This window comes from Manacus candei, unplaced genomic scaffold, assembly GCF_025592945.1.
Source record: "Manacus candei isolate 608988 ecotype Guabito, Panama unplaced genomic scaffold, ASM2559294v1 h1tg000014l, whole genome shotgun sequence".
In the NCBI taxonomy this organism is placed as follows: Eukaryota; Metazoa; Chordata; class Aves; order Passeriformes; family Pipridae; genus Manacus; species Manacus candei.
The window spans coordinates 82275-101640 of NW_026138062.1; the positions used below are offsets into that span (position 1 = coordinate 82275).

The window sequence follows — 19366 nt, forward strand, 5'->3', positions numbered from 1 at the left end:
TGCAATAAAATGAACTAAAAATGTCACTTCTTAAAATAAAAAGCACGTGTTGTCACAAGTACCCACTGATGTCTATATTGCCAAGTGTAGACTGATGACTGCCACTATTGCTGGATCAGAGTTATTTCTGCTCCAAATGGTATATATGGCAGCTAGAATATGATTCCAGTTTGGATTCTTTATGAGCATGAAGTTATGAAGCCATCTTTTTTTTTTCCAAAGGAAAACCCAAACTTTTTGTCTGAGACGAGTTGCCAAAATAGAAACCTGCTGCAGTAGCAGATGAGTGATTATATAGTGATTTGTAGCATAATTACTTATGAGAGACTGAATGGTTTATGTTGCTGGCTCCATATCAGTAAACTGTTTTACATAGTCTCCTACCCTTTTGCCCATTTTAACAAACTTAAACCTTTTCCAGCCTCCTTAACTGCAAGTCCTAGAGTGTTTACTATGTATTAAATCATCAGATAAATAGAGTGCATTTTCATTATTCAGAAAGGAAATCAGCAGGAGTTACTGTAGTTTCGACTGCAAAGAGGAGCATAAGAATGAATATTTAACAGGATGTCCACTTAGGATACTCTAAACATCGTTACTGGCACTTGTCCAGCTAAGAAAAACAGAAGGGGGAGGAAACTACACACTGCTTATTTTAATTAGGTGAAATTATGTGGTTCAATAAAGCATAACAGCCTGCATAATGAAAGAAGAGACCTATGTTTATGAGAGAATTATTGATGACAAAAATGTTGGCAACATGCATGTTTTACTGAGGCAGTTGAAAGCCATTTTATTATCTTTTCATTCATAATTTCCTGCAACATGCTTCAGTGTGTAAACTGATAACATGACCATGTGGTGAGGGAACCTTTTACTATTTTTTATAATAATGAACAAAGCCATTTTTCTTCTTCACTTCAGAACTAAATGTTGTTGACCCTTTCATAGACTAATGTAGAACACGGCAGAAGTAAGCAAAAAGACAAGAGAATATTTATCTTGAAAGGTGTTTATTATGTGAACTGGGATAATACATGTTGTTTGGAGAGGGGGGGAGGGATTGTAAATGTAAGAAATGAAGGCTGGAATCTGACCGGTACAACAAACTGTAGTTTTCGCCCTTCACAGAGAATAGTTGTCTGACTATAATTTAGAACAGAACTAGAGCTTGTATTCTGCCTGCTGTATTTCACCAAAATTTGATACAAGGATAACAAAATTTTTATGTGGAAAATAGATACTATATTGGAAAAATTAGCACAATTTTTTAGACAAGCAATGTTAGAGGTTCTCTAAAATTTAGGGAAGTAAGTAGCAGTACAGGAAGGAAAGTAATTATGACATGAACTATGTCATAATATTTCGTTTTAAACATGAAAGAATAAAAGTCCTTTGAAAACACGAGTCAATAAAAAAAACAAAGAAGGAAGAGAGAAAGATTAACTTTTTTAAAGAAATATTGTAAAAAACCCCAGTCCAAAATAATATTTTGACTAAAAAAATCCCCTTTGGGTAATATGCCCTTTTACTTAGGAAAAAAGTAGCAGTGTGCCCAGGTGGCCAAGAAAGCCAATGGCATCCTGGCCTAGATCAGGAACAGTGTGGCCAACAGGACCAGGGAAGTGATTCTTCTCCTGTACTCAGCGCTGGTGAGGCCACACCTCAAGTACTGTGTCCAGTTCTGGGCCCCTCAGTTCAGGAAGGATATTGAGGTGCTGGAGCAGGTCCAGAGAAGAGCAACGAGGCTGGTGAAGGGACTCAAGCACAAATCCTATGAGGAGAGACTGAGGGAGCTGGGGTTGTTCAGCCTGGAGAAAAGAAGGCTCAGGGGAGACCTCATCACTCTCTACAACTACCTGAAAGGAGGTCGTAGCCAGGTGGGGGTTGGTCTCTTTTCCCAGGCAACTGTCAGTAAGACAATAGGGCATCGTCTTAAGCTGTGCCAGGGGAGGTTTAGGTTAGATATCAGGAAGAAATTCTTTACAGAGAGGGTAATCAGGCGTTGGAATGGGCTGCCCAGGGAAGTGGTGGATTCTCTGTCCCTGGAGGTTTTTAAGGTGAGACTTAAAAATGTGGCACTCAGTGCCATGGCCTAGTAACCACAGTGGTAGTGGATCAAGGGTTGGACTTAATGAGGTCCCTTCCAACCTGGCTTATTCTGATTCTATGATTCTATGCTTCTAGGACAATATATCTGCAATCAGCCTACTTATACTTCTGCTGGAAACAACTGAAACCTCTTACCCAAGGCCACCTCAACAAAAGAAGTGGCATCTGTCCACTTTCAGTGGACTTGGAATGGATTTTAATATCAGTTCTGTCAACATCAGCTTATGGAGTATGATGTAACAGAAAAAATTCTTTTGTTCCTGCAAGAAGACTGAAAAAAAGGCTATTCTCTTGAAATATTTCAGTGATGGTCCATACACACACACAGGTGTACCAACACTGTATTCTCCATTTAGAGAAACTTCTGCCCAGACTAACCTTTCACAAAACCTTAACAGAAAAATATGAGGGAAGGCAGGCAGAAGAATGAGAGAAGAAGGTGTTTATGGCATCTGCTTTCTGCTGAGCTCAGAAGGCAAAGGAAATTACATCCTCCAAGGTCTGACACAGGAGTTCAGGGTGTCATTTCTTATTGTGGTCTAAATGCAGGGTCAGTGGGGCATTTTGCAGAAAAAACCCAACCTAAACCAAAACAAATATCTTGCCCATATGGAGGCAGCTGTAGTGGATGGAAAGACAACTACTTGCTTTGTATCCTAGGCACCATGATATCCAGCTGGTTTGATCCTTACATTCTTGTTTTCCCATTGATTTTTTTTTTAATTTTGCTTTAAAATTAAAATACATACTTCCAAGCAAATCTTTGTTAAAGTTATGACATAAGACTGTCTGAAAATATAATCTAGAGGGTAAGGCTGATAAATGAAATTAATGATTCACAACAAAATTTGGTCACACGATCTTTTGAAATAATTGATTACAAATAAACTCTTAGTTATACAAGATAGTGACTGTCATGACCCACTCATAGGGGATATGATGTTCATTACAAATCCTCATCAGGCTGAACAAAGACACTGGACTGATGGAGGGAAAAGAGGCTTGCACACTTTGTGGGTGAAAACAAAACGGCTCTTTTATCAACACGGCTCCTGCCTTATAAAGGGTGAGCAGAGAACCAACTAGAAAAGGGGTGTAACTAGGGAGGAGCATGAGAGGAGTATGTAAAACAAGGGGTATGTAAAACAAGACCATATAGGGAAAACACTGCAATGCAGTAAAATCTAACCAATCAGGGAACAGGGTTCAAGGGCATAAGGGACAGAAAAGGGATTTTGTAAGAAACTGGAGTACAATGAAAAGGGAATAATACAACAAAACGTGAAGCACAACCTGAAATCCAAAATGCATATTCTCCAATAGTCCATAAAAGTCCATATCCACTTATAAAGTCAGGAAGAATGCTGAATTTGGTGCTTGACTTTCAATCTTCATTTCCTCACCACCAACATATCCCCTTTCCTTGTTTACTAAAAAAAAGTAGACTTAGAAAAACTTTTATGAATCTATTTTCAAATATGAAATTAAACAGAGAATGGTTATGGGAATACATTAAATACAAAATATAATTTTAAAAAAATAATATTAAATATAAATAAAGAAATAAGGAATTCTGTAAATAAAGAGAAAAAGAAAATATTTTGCTACAGACTTGATGGGTCTACAGTCACTATACCTGATAAGTAAAGTGCAATAGATGCCAGGGCCATTATACCGGAAGGGTATAGTGCAACAGAGAGTCGAGATCTCCAGGCTGCAAACCATGGTTGAGACTTTAGGTCTCTGGGTATTGCCCTGAATTCATAGATTTGGTAACATCCATCCCGTGGACTTTTGGAGGCTCTAAGTCTCTGTGATTTGCAATCTGACAGGAGATTCTACGTCTCCAGGGATTCCGAATTAAAACAAGTAACTTTAATGGAGTCACTCAAGACTCCAGGAATTGCAAATCTGACCCTAAGTATTTCTAGAGCCCACGAGGGAAGAAACCCTCTTGGGAATTCTGTAGAGGGCCTCTCTCTTGAGTGGGAGGCACCTCACCTGAGAATTCATTCTGGAGGACCCTCTCCTCCCACCATACCTTTCCTGTACCAGTACTCAGAATGTTTGAGACAAATGCTTAGGTTTGGTTCTCTACAGTGACAACTTCACCTGTCTAAGAATGATTAATGTACACTAATACACTTGTTACAGCCATCAAAATCTTCAGACAAGACAGTCTGTTAAATTCATGGTGTTCATTGTTCAGATTTTCATGTTGAGCATCCATGTTTGTCTTTGGCTTCTTTGTAGTTAACCCCTTTTTGTATCTCCAGTAGGGATGCCCAATGAGTATTAATAAGTTGTTAAAAAGGATTCTGCCACTGGAAGCCTTCTCTTAATTTTGTATACAGTCTTAAAATCAAAACAAAAAGTCCTAACCTAAGATGAGTAGCTAAAAGATGTTCTGCTATCACTGATTTTAATCTTATATTTAGCTACCAAAAACTGTGAGCTTTTGCCAAAGAAAATGGCTAGTATAGCTAATTGGCTTGAGATCTAAAATTATAACAATAATTGTTATGTACTTCTCATGATTAGTTTAATTACCCCCATTTCCTCTGAAAACCTCAATATTAATTCCCATTGACTGTAATGTTAAAATTACTGGCAGGGGCAGAGATGTTCAATGCTGGCTCATGCTGCAAAGTGAAATCATTGATAACTTCACCAGATGGTTCTGTGCTTTAAAGAAATCTGATGTTAACCTGTCGTTACTTTTCTTCTTCTTTTTCTTTTTCTTTTTCTTTTTCTTTTTCTTTTTCTTTTTCTTTTTCTTTTTCTTTTTCTTTTTCTTTTTCTTTTTCTTTTTCTTTTTCTTTTTCTTTTTCTTTTTCTTTTTCTTTTTCTTTTTCTTTTTCTTTTTCTTTTTCTTTTTCTTTTTCTTTTTCTTTTTCTTTTTCTTTTTCTTTTTCTTTTTTTAAAGGGAAATTATAAAAAAATCAAGAATAAGAACACAAAGTACTTCTTTTGATACAAGTGAGGAAAGTGTTAAAAATATGTTTTCAAATACTTAGCAGGTCTTTTTGGGGTGGTAGAATTGGGCACGATTAAGGGAAAATAATTGCAGTCCAAATAATTTCATTTTAACTTGCTACTCCATTACATTCCTCATATCCCATCATAGACATTTGTTTCTCATCCTGACCTCAGCACTGACCAGAGTGGCAGAAAGAATCTTGCAGGTTCAGCAGGGCTGCTATTGCTGAATATCCTGCTGTCTCCCAGAGGGAGAGGTGTTCATTTGAGATTTTAGAGAACAAGAGCCTTTTCATAACCTCAATTACCACAAGGTCAATCTGCAACTGAGCGTTCAAGTGGTACTTAGATTGCCTGGTAAGCAGCTGTGGCCCAAGAGCTGTGCTGAAACCAAGTTAAACTGTCATCAATGTCTATCTGTTAATAACAGGAGCGAAAGAGAATCTTTCTGATAATTGGCTTTTTGAGGAACCAGAGAAGGGATTTGATTCTCAAACAAATAAAGCCTTGTCAAGATTAAACATTCATTTGTAATTCTTAAAAAATGTCTGTTTCCTCCACCATTCAGTCATATAAACACATGTACACACATGTGTATTTGTATGTATATGTGTACATACGCATATCTACATGCACCATATACAAAGCATTTTTCTCTAAGTAACAACTTCTATATGTTACAAAATTTCAAAACTATTATGCATGCATTCTGCTAGCCATGAATTTTATTGCATTTTTTGTGATAAATATATTTATGCTCTGACATGAGATTCATGCATAAGAATTGAAAATTACTGGGAAGGTGATGGCAATCTGTCAATTGATTGAGAATCCTTCAATCCCCTCAACTTCCATTCTTTTAGTAAGGTCTCACTGTAGGTCAAAATACTGTAGGAAAAACAGAATTACAGTATGATGAATAAAGCAATTCAACTAGATTAGAAACCAATGTTGAGCATGGCAATGCCTAAATTGGAATGTTCTAAATCAAAACCCCCAAATGAAACCAAATGGTCTAACTTAATGCCTATTACATACCATGGTAAGGCACTAAATGTGTTGTAGTCACTGCAGTTTGAATGCTTGTGATGTATTAGAAGCATATACATTTTAAGCAGTATGTCAGCTCTCTTTGATCCTCCTTCAGAGCTCTAAGCCCTTGCTGACAGTTACTTAAGGCTGGCAACTTTCTGGGAAAAAAACCCCACCCATTATTGCACACAAAAGATTGTATATTATTATTATTAAATTTTACTTTTTTTACCAGTACCTCCTCCAGAAACCTAGCTAGAAGATATATTGATGAAGCCTTTGCTTTTGCCAAGGAATGAACAATAAAAAAGGTAGGTTATGAATCCACTCCATATGCTTCATTTGACCATAGCTTTTACTGAAACTCAACTGAGGCTCATCTCACCTAACTAACAATCCACAGAGTAGAAATCTGCACCTGAGACAGTTGTCTAGAGTTCTTTTGCAGTTAGTGGAGAAAAACAGGCACTACTACAAGGTGATTCATCTCATCCTAAAGCTGGCATCCAAACCAGGGCAGATTAATCAAGTTCCAGAAGTTAGGTGAGATGAATCCCAGCTATGCTGACTTGAACAGTAGTTTTGCTACATAGTGTGACTCAGAGCTCACATAGTCATGAGCTCAAGTGAGAGGTGGGCCTAGCTCATGTCTGCAAAAGATAGAATGTGAATTTTATACTGTGAAAGATGAAACAACTGTGATTTTAGCTTCTGGCAATCAAATAAATACCATATACTAACACATAAACCAGAGATGTTCCAGAAAACAGTAAAAGATTTAGTGAAACTAATATAGAGGTAAAGCACTAACAACTGCAGCTATCATCTCCATATTACCTTCAGATTTTCCTAGCTACCTTCTAGTTTTATGTCTGTAAGAGCTTCCCTCATTCAAGAAACTCGGTGATTAGTTCCTACCTTCACAGGCAGCAGACCCAGCTTTCTTCCAAAGCCCAGTCTGGCCTGGAATTCATACTGTCAAGTTTTGCCATCTCATAAAGTGTTTAAACAGCAATCTTTTTAGAGCATGGTGAGTACAGCAAACATTTCCTCCTGTACTGACAAATGTATCAGTACATATTTTTCTACTAATTTCCATACTTCAGCTGGAAGTAAAAGTTTTCTTCACATTCTCTGTTCCTTCAGGTAGCCCCTGTACCAGTTTTCTGATCAGCCAATTGTATAATTTTTTAATCCACAGTATAGGAAGAAGGGAAGTCATTCTACCTTCAAACTTACCAAGCATTTGGTTTGATAAAGCATTTCTATAGGAGATTTCCAACAGTTTCAGGACAGTAGTTAATCCTGATCATCCATTTCTGAATTAAATAGAATTATATAAAACATAAGCACAGAAAAGAGCCTTTTTTTTTTTTTCTGAAACAATGGATGCAATTCTTGCTTGGAGGAATGGATCCTGAGTTGTTCTCCTCAGATAAACTGAGGTAAACATCAAATGAAATCCCGATATACAAGAGAAATCAGTTTCAGAGAGAAGCATTCACATCAGCACTGCTAAATTCATCTGTTTGAGACAGTGATCCATGGCAAATTATTTAGATTGGTTTGCATCTACTGTACCAGCCAGTTCCCTATAAGAAGCATCATCTATGCCCATACAATATAGTGCTTGGATTTGCCTCTTCTCTGGTTTATATGTGTGCCATTCAAATAAGTTTATAATCATAACTGGTTTTTTTGTGTTAATTGTTTCAGTTCAAATTCTCTTTTATATTTTGAAACCTGTACTGCAGCTAACCAGAATGATAGTAGTACACCATAAAACACTGCTTATATATTGCATACACTGAAGTATGTCAGCAAACAATCTCAGGATTAAATAGGAAGTCAAACCTTTTGGGATAAAGCTTGAAATAATCTGAGAAAGCACAGAGCTGGATATGATCTAAAAAAGCACATATGGAATAAAATATGGAGACACAACCTCCGTGGGATACTTTATGCCCATAATCTTCAGATCCTCAATGAATCTTTTTTATTTATTTACTTGTTTTATACTTTCAATCTTATTTTCACAGTTTAAGGCATCAGCAAAACCAAAACTTCTTGAGACTGTTATTGGCCAATTTATGCATTTCAGTCATTTCTCATTGGAGCAGATACATTTTTCCAGTTTATTATTTTTTACCGTTTTAAAATTTTGGGGTTTTTTTCTTGGACAGGAATATTGAAAAAGAAAGATTCCCTTTGATTATTTTTCTTGAGAACTACTTTAAAATAACTTTGAATTGAAATTAGAACAGTAGAATTTCAGGAACAATTTTGCTCAGGTTTTCAGTTTCATTCAAAGCTTTACTAAAAAAGAATGAAGAGAGGATATTTGGCTAACAAATTTTGTGCCAGAAGGCAAATTACACAGAAGATTATTATTACACCAGCACCTTGACTTCAAATTTGATAAAATGCTTAGCACAGCCCATCTCTGTGCTGAGTATACTAAAAACAAGTGCAATCCCTGGGAACTGCAGAAAATACTGCAGGACAACTGATAGTCTTCATTGTCATTTATCTTCTTTAGTGTTGAAACTTTGTAAAACCTGGCAAAACACACACACACAAAAAGAAAAGCCAAATAGGGAACTGATAATTGTCAAGGTCAAAAGGACTGTTATTCTTCTTTAAACCTGTCAGTAAAAATAGCAATCGCAAGCTCATTTCTTTTTCTTTGTTTTTTTTTTTTTTTCCCAGCTTTACATTTTGACATTTTAAAAGCCCACGTCTAGGTTTTCAAGTGAGTTCTTTCCCCACTGGAATTAGAGATTTAGCTATCAACGCTGAAGGACAATTATACGTAGAGATGGTCAGTTGGATCAGTTTACTCAAGTTCTGAGTGACTGTTTTCCCATGTTTCAAAAAGTAAGTCATTGATATCCATCCTTTTTTTTTTTTTCTTTTCTGGTGAAAGTGTGCTAGTACCTAAGTTTTAGTGTGTTCCAGGAAAGCACTTGGCATATTGTGAGACCTGAAAAATCTCAGAAAAGTTTACGTGGTCTGCCATGAATTCTTATTCTCTAACACGCTTGGCATCTTCTATCTTAATTAAAGTAATCACCCCTGTAAATCATAAAAGAATACATTGAAAAAAAATCTTCTCACATATATTGGCCTCTTAACAAGCAGTAGGTTTTGAACAGAATTGGCACATATATGCATATATATGCAGATTTTTCGTGATTGTTATAGTAAGCAGCAGTCATGGCTCAGGATGGCTAAGAATGGCTAAGCATGACTAAGATTTTTAGAGCGACTCCTGCACTTGTGATGTGTTTTTTCTCCTTTTGACACCCACTCTTGTTTAGTTGGTGGTTAAACATATTGGCTTTGACATTTTCATAACTCTAAAGAAAACATAGTTCATCTGCTCATAATTTGCAGTCTCTCTCTTTCTGTCCTAGATAAAAATAAAAAAGCAAAGAAAGAACTTCCTTTTAGACAGTCATAGACAATCACTTAATGGTTTGTAATCAGGAGATTCAAATCTGTTCTTTAATTCTGAAAAATATATTCTGATTTAAGTAAACAGTAGGCAGCGGGATAGCCTCTCTAGCATGTATAATAAGCAGCAGTTTTTAGAGTCGAAACCAATTGCTATCCAGGTAGCTCTTCCAGTGCCCTGTGGCAGCTGTGTTGGGCCAGCTTGAGTCTTGTGATTGTGGGGACAAAACACAACAGCAGCATATCCACACTGTCAAGCCACTCTGTGATCAAGCCTGTTTGCACCCACTCCTGTATTCATGCTCTAACTTGCTACTTTTATTCTTTCTAATTATTCTGTACAAATTAAATTAGATTTGAGAGGACAAAATATCCCATCTGAACCTAGTGTATATTTTATGCTACATGCTATTGCATACTCCAGTGTTTTAGAGGCACTCATTTAAATTCCCCCAGTGAGAAGAGGAAATTAAACATAATTTCTCATGTATGAATGACAGTTTTTCTCTTATTACCTTCTTAGGAGATAGTGATGGCACTACAGCTGGCAGCTGTTTCTCACACACAATGTGGTTTAGCAGGCTTGTTCTGGGAACATCTACTACAGCAAGTACATGGACAAGACAGGGAGATAAATATTTAGTTTGTAGTTCCTTAGGAACCCTTAGCACAAGGTAATCTATCAAGTTTTTAAGCACTGCCAAGACTTCTGGGCGTGTCAAGAAATATACTTTAAGGATGCTTGGAAAATTGTAGTTGGACTTAAGGCCCTTAAGTATCCAATGAATAACAAGTTCATATTCTGATCTTCTGAAGTTTGCACTGTGTTTCACAACTAGATACCTGTGATGTATGGTAAATCCACCCATCACATCCTCTGAGTCTCAGCTCCTTGGCCATAATGTAGGCGTAATAAGAACACTTTATTGTATATGGAATACTCAGTTAACCTTGTTGTGGAGATGGGGAGAAAGCAATCATACAAGTAAATTAATATGTCTAATAGAAAGTGAGAGCCATAAAGGATGTTGGATGTTGCAATTTAAACCATAATATAAGAATTATAATGTTTAAACTTTATTTTTCTAAATATTTTCAAGCTCTTTACAAGCATTTGTACCACACCTATACCGCAAACCCTTTCTAATAACGTATGTGACTTTTCTTTTCAAAAAATTCACATTTTTATACAAACTAAATAAAGAGAAAACTTTTTTCTTTTTTTCTGGCACAGTTTATTCCACCAAGCTAACCAACATAAGCTATGCAAGCAAATTAAACTTGCTACCCAAGGGATGACATATAAGCTGGAGTAAGTACCATTATAATTTAACAGGCAAATGTTTTTTTTAATTATCTAGTACCAACTCTTTCCCACCTGAAAAGGTACAAGAGGCAAAGTGTGATTTGTTTATTTTCATGAGGTGGTATAGTACTGATTTGTTCATAATTGCGAAATCCCAGAGCTATCTTGTGAGTGTCTATGTGGCCCTTGGTAATTTTTGCAATGGCTTTTGTTTGCCCCATTTGTTTAACTTCAATTGCAATTTTTCCTCCAGGAGTTGTCACCTTTCCAATGGATAGCCTGGACTAAGGTTTTACTTTGTCTGTGTTGGTGGGAGCTTTACAATATGCAAGCAGATTAAGCATTTGGATACAGTACATTGATTAGGTGCTTGCTAACTCTTGTTTTCTGGAGCGGTTGGAATGTAGCCATCTAGGCAGTTTTGCAAAGAATATAAAAAACAGGAAAAAAACTCCAACACTTTATGTACCTAGATATGTAGAGCTGACTTTGGAAACTAAGTAACAAGATTAAAAAAAAATAAAAAATAATAATTATTAATAATAATAACAAAAAAAAAATGGTAATTAGAACACTAATGAGAATCCAGATCAAAATATTGTGCAGCAATACAGTACAACTTAAAGATATTTTTCCATCCTTGAACTCTCCCTACATCTTTTTCTTCAGCAAGTATAGAAGTTAAAAAGTAATATTCCTCCATTCTATCTTCCAGATATCTTACCTCAGGGAAAAAAAGAAAACATTAAGAATTTAACTTACTTAAATAGGGTCTGTTTGTGGTTTTGTACACGTATGTGTGAGACAAAGAAAAGTGGGGTTTTTTTGTTGTTTCATTGCTTCATTACTAACAGTAAAACAAAATAGAAGTAAATTTGCTGGTATCCAAACATGCTTCTATTACTACCAGTCTCTAAGGATCAGAAGGTGAAATATGCGTCATAGTACCATTTGAAGCACCAAAGGAAAAGAGCTTTCTTTACTTCCTCTTATTTCTCTAAATTCATTCCATTATGAAAGAAATAATAAAGAAGTTCAAAACTTCAGGAAATTATAGCTGATGAATATTTTATTTTGTTTCTTCACATCATATTTATTCTGTGACAAAACAATGTACTATATTCCTACAAATCAAAGTAGTAGCATTAGACCTCAATTTTGTACCTGTGCAAGTAGTCATACAGGTGATGATAAGTAATCTGTGTTTGTTGTTACACATTTCCTTTGGAACTGACTTTTTTAGTTCATTTACTTTTTTTTTTTCTCTACTCTTATTTTCTTTTCCAAATGCAGGTTTGGGGTTTGGTGCACATTGCTTCTTTGGTTTGGAGTACATGATTACAAGTATCATAAACCAGAATGTGTAGTCTGACACACTATTACTCCCATATGGTGTCATGACTGCCATCTCTAAGAAAGGACATTTTCCCCACATGAAGATCAGGAAAGCACCTGTCTACAGTAACATTGCTGTAATTTCTCTGTTGGACTGAGAAGAACAGGAGTTAAATTATCTGTGTAGAAACTAAATGATTTGTTGCTATAAAGTCTTTGGGTCAGGTTCCTCATTGATGGGAGCTCCAGCAACTTGTCTCATATACAATATTGACTCTGGGGCAACTATTTTATTGCCTAGAAGAGTGAACAATGAGGCCTCCGGGAGGCAACTCAGCCTGGCCTTAGCTCACTAATAGAGCTGAGGACAGCTTAATTTAGTCTAATCATAATTTGCATGATTTTTCTTCTGCAAATTCCATTATATGAAGTTCTCCTATGAAAAAAATAACCAAAAGCCCAATGGACAGTGCAAGAAGAAAGATAGAGGGCACATCTAATTTTCTTGAAGTTTTAAAAGCCATCCATTTTATATTTAAAAGAAAATGTAGCTTGTCTTACTTGTTGCTATAGCTGTGGAAATTCTAGATCCCAAACAGAAATGAGATGTTTAATGAAATCTAGGGTGGCTGAGACAATTTGACAATCCCGTGTAACAATTTTAATTAATATTACAGTCCTTTTCCGCTACCCATGGTCCTTGAAAACATACAATTTGGGGTTTCCCCACTAGGTCAGTTCTAATACATAGCTCAGACTTGTGTGGTCATCAATGTGAAAAAAGCTGGTTACTTCAGCAGCCTTAGCAAGAAGATGCCAGGATACAACAAACCTCAACCTTTCTTACAGTGTTAGGAATAGCACCAAACATTTCAGGGAGATAAATATTATGTAGGAATAGGTGAAATATCAAGGAAAAAGTTTTGCTTATCATGAACAGTGAGTGAATTACCTCTTTTATTAATTGGGCATGTTTCTGTTGTAGTAAATTAATATAAATGAGTTAATAAGCAGCTGTGAGGAGGTCCCAAATTAGTATGAAAGATATGAGCTATTTATGAAACTATGCTTTTTCTACTAAGCTAACAACCAGCTAGACCATGTGGCCACATTTCAGATTAATTTATAGAGGTGTAAATCTCAGATAACACTGTTGTAAATCTAGAGTAATTCCAGTGAGCACAATGAAGTTACTCACAGCTTGCATTAGTGTAATTGGAATTGGAATACGGTTTGTATTGTAATAAGGCACCAAGTATGTGGCAAAATTCACTTTGCTAGGGAAAAGCCTCTTAAGTTTTTCACTGAAATTTACTTCAGAGGCTAAATAAGAGTAGAGCTGTCTGCCTAATCCCAGAATGGACTAAGTAAATTTATACTGCATTCATTTCACAGAGCTGTTCATTGTTAATGGCAAATTCACTTGTGTGTGCTTCTAGGAGACTGCCTAATTCATACACCGTTTAAAACAGAACCACTGCTGATAGCTGTAATTAGTTCCATAGCAACCCTTCCTCCTGCTGCTGCAAGACTGAGGCTGCTAGTCCAACTCCTATAACAGGTATGTACCAATTAGTAAAGCCTGAACCTAGTCCAGTGATATTGTAATGAAAGGATAACAGTAGAGGAACTGAGTTTATTTTTTTTTGTTTGATCTTTGTTTGCAGAGGTCAACTTTAGAAAAATAGTTGCACTTTGTTTAGGTCCTTTTAAATCTTGTTGTAAATACACTTCCAGTTTTGTAACATTGTGGTTATGGGAAAGCACTCAATGACAGAATAATGGTCAAGAAGTCTTGTATAGGAGATTAATTAGGAAACATTTATCAAATCCAATGTCCTGCTTTATTCTTTCTAAACTTCAAAAGATTTATTCTTAAACAGAAGAAAAAATTCTGAGATCTTAGTAGCTAAGTGTTTACAAAATTAGAAATCTAAGCAATGTTGAGTTTTTTTCCTCTTTCTGTATGAATATAGAGGTAGTTTGCTGGTCAATTTGGGAGAGATAAAATGAAGTATTTACATCTTTTCCTCAAGAAGAAAGTCTCTTTTTCGTCAGTAAGAAAACATTTTATTTTCCTGATCCTTTGTGTTGTTTTCTGTTCACTTGTTAAATTTTACTTGGCACTTGCAAGTATTTGACTCATATTTTTTGCATCTATCTATAGTTTAGTGTTCAGACAACATTTCCTCTGTCTTTTGTAACCTCAGTTTTCAGTACTTTCTTCAAGTCAAAACTAGGAAATGAAATTTATAAATCACAGAAGTAGACTAAAGCTTTTAGGCTACATTTCTGACTTAATCTGCAAGATCTTTTCACATCACTTTTGATACAAAATCCAGTCAATGCATTTTTGCACATGAATTTCAACTATCTTGAAGAGCCTAGTGAACCAGTCCTTCTAAAGAAAGTTTCTGCATTTTGTATAGTCAAATAGTCTTGCATTTGATCCTAGAGTCAACAAGGGACAGGTGCTTTGAAGGTTATCAGAAGGAGATTATGCACTCATAAGGTGTCTATTTCAAGTTAGATGACTGGCATCTCTCTGTGGTCCTTAACAGTTAGTGAACATTAAGGTTACACAACCAAACTAGATAATTCTGAAGTAATCCTCCCAGAATCATGTGTAGGATGGGCACTTGATCCTCAGAAAGGCTGCTTTGCTTATCTCCTACTAACAATTAGCAAGTACCATTATTGTCTACAGTAAACATAATGCAGCTCTATCCAACACTGATTTCAAGCACACTTTAAAAAATCCAAGTCATAGTTGGTACCTTTACAAGTTTCTTTGGGAACAATTAATAGAAATGATGCTATGTATGGACATGAAACTTATTGTATGTTATTCACCACATATCAAGATCTGAAAAGAAAGTTTTTACTGAACAGAGACCATATGCTTGTGGTAAAATGTGAGTTAGCCTGTGACTTTGCGTAACCCCCCATGGAACTTCCCTGTCACCAGTAAGTTAAAAGAATGAAGTTAGCATGATTTCACTCAATTAGGACATATAGGTTTGGGTTTTTTTCTTTGTTTTGTAAGAATATTCTATACCTGATATACCTCTTATGGTTTAGGAGATATAAAACTATATTTGAAAGAATACTACTGAACAGAACCACACATTATATGGGATGTGCACCAAGATATGATGTGGAAAGAACATGAAGAGTCCTTTGTCAATGCAGTTCATAACTGTGCTAGTACAAGTCTATGTACTCCTTCTTGATTAATAACAAGGCAAGTGAACATACTGATTACACAAACTAGCTCCCCCTTCCTCTGTCTCCATTCTCACCTTCACCCTCTCACCCTCATCACAAAAAAACCAAACCAAACCAAACCACCCACTTTCAGGCATTAAAACCTGGAATCCTAAAACTGTCATTACAAAAAGGTAGTATATTTCCTGAATCACAGACAGCTGACATTGGGGTCACTCTCTTTAATCATGGAAAGAGTGGGGAGTGGTTCCCACCTGGAGAGAGAAAGGAAATAGCATTCCTGTCATCCCAGATTGCTTAAGCATGTTGCTGATACAGCAATGCTATTGACAAGCAGCAGCTGTGGAGGGGGCTCTTGTTATTCCTATATCTCCACTAGCAAAGAATTCCTCAAAGACAATGTTGTGATTTTATGGAACCAAAAATATGATAAAAATTGACTGATCTTGCTTAACATATGAAAGAACTGTCCTTTATATAGCAAGCATCTTCTTTCTAAAATATGTAAATCATCATGTTTTCTCTCTACAGATGTAAAAGAGTAAGAAATTTTCCTACAGAAAGAATCAGATTTTGAAATGTTTTAGCTTCCTGAAAGCACTTTAGGAAAAACAAACAACTCCCCTTGCACTTGCAAAAGCCTGTAACCTGTACAGAGAAATATGGCGACCACAAAAAAAATTATATCTTTACAACAGGAAATAGAGAAAAAGAGATTAATAGATACAACTATATAGAATGCATCCTAAAACTGATGAATGAGAGAACCTAGCCCATTTTGTAAGATCAGGTACAGAAAATTCTGTTCAATCAATGAAATAAAGTACTTCCCACAGTGATAAGAATGGTAAAAGAGTCGGAAGAGAAGAGACTAAAATAGAAGGAAAAACACTGAATTCTCTAAGAGAATCAAAATCTGAGAGAATCAAACATGATAAATGGCAAAGGAGGCACTATCATGACTTGCTGTCAGGGAAATGGCTTTGGGTTTTTTTTTTTGTTTTCTCCTTTGTGCTTTCCTTTCAAGGGCAGAAAATGAGGGGAAAAAATTAAACTCAGGATAGTTTGGGGAATTTTGTGTCTCTTGTTAATGAACTTTGTGTTACTGCTTAACCCTATTTTATCTCTTGGCTAGTTTTTAGAAATTCTTCTCTTTCAGAAATTTCATATAATAGCCACTTACAATTTTGAATGCTAGCAGAGATTTTGTTTACATTATTAGATTAGTGGAAAGATGCGAGAAATAGGGACATGCTTAGTGAAGAACTGAGTTGGAGAGTCCAAGAATATTTGGCTGATAAAAATGAGATTCCATGCTCAATCTATGTACCATAAGTAGTTTTTCAAAAGTCCTATCCAAATTGGGTCATTTCCCAGCAGCCTATGCCTTGTGTCCTAAGTTACACAAAAATTCTGATATCCACCTTTTCTTTTCTCTTTTCCCCAAATCTGACTACTCATTTGGACTGTGGAAGGAACTTGATAAGATAAGGATAATACTATTACCCTAGGAGAAGGATGTGTGTGAAAGACTGGAATGTTGATGACTCAGACAATCCAGGTGCAAGGTGACGATGTGCAAAGTAATCACCCAGGTTACTGGGATGCTGAGGGCATGAACACCTGCCACCTCAGGCTTCAAGCTGGGTGTTGTTTCTTTGTCCTTACACAAATGACTCAAATGTGATAACTCTCCTCTGGAGAAGCACTGAGACAATTCACACATAGCCTGAAGATATTTATCTCTGAGCATGGACCGTAATGCATCCACCTGTGCTGACGTAACACACATCTGTAACATCTTGTCAAAGATTCCTGAAATGTCCCGTGATCCAGTATTACATCATCCAGTGTAGAACTCCCTTCCCCGGGGTAGTAGCGGAGTCATTCCCACTTAGCCTAAGCCCAGTAAAAGACCACATTTGGACTTCACACAACACTAGATTTTTTTCCCTCACCACATGGGACTTTCCTTACCACCCAGGGCTTCCACCACCAGCTTGATGGATCTGGACTGTGACCACCACTACGACAAGACTACAACCATCACTTTGACCAACAAACATCAAAATTTCAACAACCAAGTCTCATCACTGGATCCAATGGGTGTCTTGCTGGTCCTCTCGGAGAGTCCGCAGCCCTGCTCTGATTGCCTGTACCAGCACTGCAGCCTCACTCCAGCACTGACTGTCCAGCTGTTCCTGTCAGGGTTTCCAGGTGTGGGGAAGGAGAATGACATGGAAGGGCAGCCATCCTATCTCTGTCCTGTGTCCGTGTGTGTTTTCTTTTTCTGAGTGTGGGAGGCCAGGCCACCATCTGGATTTGGTCCAGAAGCTTGGCATGCTTCTCCTCATTGGTTGGTTTAACCCATTATTATAAGTATTTTTATCAGCATTCTTCTTGGTAAAGAGTTATTTTTTCAGTTATGTTTGGGCGTCTTTGGTTTCCCTCTGTATTGGAGAAACTAGGGGTATTAAACTCAAGGGAGAAGACTTCTGTCTGAGGTCTCCACCCCTCCAAATTTTCTCAAACCGAGACACCTTGTATTCCAAAAAGGTGAAACAGGGGAAAAACAAACCATATTTTTAAATAGTTAAATAAAATTTCCCCAGACAACTTTTTCATTTTAGTGTTCTTGTTTTCCTACACAAGCTGAAAATGTTAGATCATATGTAGACTGAAAATCTCTCATAGGATATTTGGGCAAGGCTTTCCTCTGAAACCACATCATTAAGAAAGTGAGAGGAGACTGACCAGAATGGGTTGAGGAGAGATAAAAAGGAACAGCAAGTAAAATCATTTGTTTAATTAAAAATAAACTCGCAATATCCCTCCACTAAAAAAAAAAAACCAAAGTAAACTGGGCATGCATGGTTATATTTGTATGAAGTTACATATAACTAATAAGTGTTTCAAAAAGAAAGTGTCAGCAAATTTAATAACAAATAATGCTACAAGTCATGCGTAGGATGAAAAATCTGTTATAAATATGAAAAAGGGGCATTGATGGTTTTTCCTTGAAAATTAAAATATTTCCAGAGAAAATATATGGTAAGAACAGCTGGTGGCTTATTTATCAGAGCATTATAAATATATGTCCTTTTTATATACTGCTTTCTCATTTGCTTCTCCTGACTTTTTTTTGTTGTTTTCTTTTTTTTTTTTATGGCTGCCTCCTATGTGTGGCTTTCTTTTAAAGAAACATAAACAAGATGGTAAACAGATAACCTTATTCTAATAAAAACATCTTGAGTGGGGGTGGGAAGCAACCCCAACCTCCTCTGTGCACAGTCAGCATGTGTCCATAAGGACAAATGGTTTTATTTATTCACACACTAGTAAAATCCTCCCTGCAGAGCCAGGTTTAGCAGGGTCTAATTTTTGTGTTTTATTTTTGTTTCCCACAGATGTTGAAGATGTTAGAATCAGAAGGGCCTTTTTTAGTATGAATTTTAACCAGGCTTCTCTCTGTAAGCTGTACTATTAAAACATAAAAGAGAGCAAGATGGTTTTGGGTATTTACAGAAAACAAAAAACAGGAGAAAAGCATTTTTTTCTCTAAAAAAGGCCAATTAATTTATTACTAACAGTGATAAACAGTTATATCAGTATTAATACTTTTTCTTCAGTTTCTCCTTTTCATTTATTTGGATAAAATCAGCCACCAACTTGGAGATGTTTTCATGTTCAACTAACATCAGATTTCTCAAATGTAACTGCCTGCATCTGAGCCTTTCATGACCATCTTCCTCTGTAACAAATGGAGAGAAAAGGCTGATGCAGGATATAATATTTTAGAGTCACTTTAGATATTTACTTTAGGACAAGAGGAATCTTATTCTACCAGTGTCATGTTTTTTGACATATAACTGTTTAGAGTGCAGGTGATATGCTAAGGCATAGATATTTGCATTGTTA

At 36.3% G+C, this 19366-nt stretch overlaps 1 long non-coding RNA gene across 1 annotated transcript; it reads left to right on the forward strand.

The window, feature by feature from the left end:
- Positions 1-8836: 8836 nt before the first annotated feature.
- Positions 8837-15616, forward strand: LOC127468001 (uncharacterized). Its single transcript, XR_007903385.1, has 4 exons — positions 8837-9000; positions 10814-10891; positions 13660-13781; positions 15302-15616. It is a non-coding gene; the product is annotated as an uncharacterized LOC127468001 (long non-coding RNA).
- Positions 15617-19366: the final 3750 nt, after the last annotated feature.